The sequence below is a fragment of the Galeopterus variegatus genome, unplaced genomic scaffold, assembly GCF_000696425.1.
Source record: "Galeopterus variegatus unplaced genomic scaffold, G_variegatus-3.0.2 Scaffold9887, whole genome shotgun sequence".
Lineage (NCBI taxonomy): Eukaryota > Metazoa > Chordata > Mammalia > Dermoptera > Cynocephalidae > Galeopterus > Galeopterus variegatus.
Genome location: NW_007735998.1, coordinates 26262 through 27368, shown reverse-complemented (window position 1 = coordinate 27368; position 1107 = coordinate 26262).

Here is a 1107-nt window from a genome sequence, read left to right as displayed (position 1 = left end):
GGTGCTGCGCCCGCACCTCGCTCAGCCAGTGAGCGGGAACCGGTCTGTATGTGGGATCCGAACCCTCGGCGGGAGCACCGCCACACTCTCAAGCGGCGCACTGTAGCAGTGCGCCACTGGGCCGGCCCAGAAATAACATTTTAACACCAAAAAGCAGGAAGGTTATAATCTCAAAATTTGAGAACTGAATAAATTCAACTGCAGGAAAAATACTACTTTGTCCTTTCCTTTTTCAGTGAACATTTTGTTTCAGTGTGGCAGGGCTCTGGAACTTCTAAGGTGGTATCTGATCACTGTCCTAGCAGGGAAGAAACTTAGCTTCTTGCTCAGCCCTGCTTAGGACTTGCTGAACAACCTTGAACAAGTCACTTGACCCAAGTGGTCTTCATTTATTACTAACTAAAATTAGTACTGCAAATAAATATTTATATTTAAGAAGGGGGAAGGAAATATATGGAAGAAAGTTTCTAAAATTTTTCACAATTTTCAGAATTTAATGCCTTTCTTATTTTTTAATTAACAATGTTTCAGAATTTTCAGAAAAATTGTCAATTAAAAAATAAGAAAGGCATTAAATTAGTGGACCTCTTAGTTCTCTTACTATTCTAAAAGTCTATTATTTAACTTTTTTTCTAGACTATTATAACAACCTTTTACCTGGACTTCAGCTTGTAAACTCTACTTATGCCAACTCAACCCATTCAGTGACCCAGATTTAACAAGGAAAAGCACAGATTTTTTTTCACGTCACTCCTTTTGTTCAAAAGCATTCCATGGCTACCAATTGTCAGCAAAATATAACCCATACTATTCAGCCTGGCATTCAAGGCCCTTCTAAAGCCAGTTCTTACCCATATTACTCATTATTCTCTGCTCTAAAAAAACGACTGGCATCATCTGAATGGGTACCTATGTTTCTGTTACCATTTCCTCCGTTTCATTTTAACAAATATTCATTGAGATTATTATTTATTTTTATTTTTAAAAAGATGACTGGTAAGGGGATCTTAAACCTTGACTTGGTGTTGTCAGCACCACGCTCTCCAAAGTAAGTGAACCAGCCATCCCTATATAGGGATCCAAACCCTTGGCCTTGGGGTTATCAGC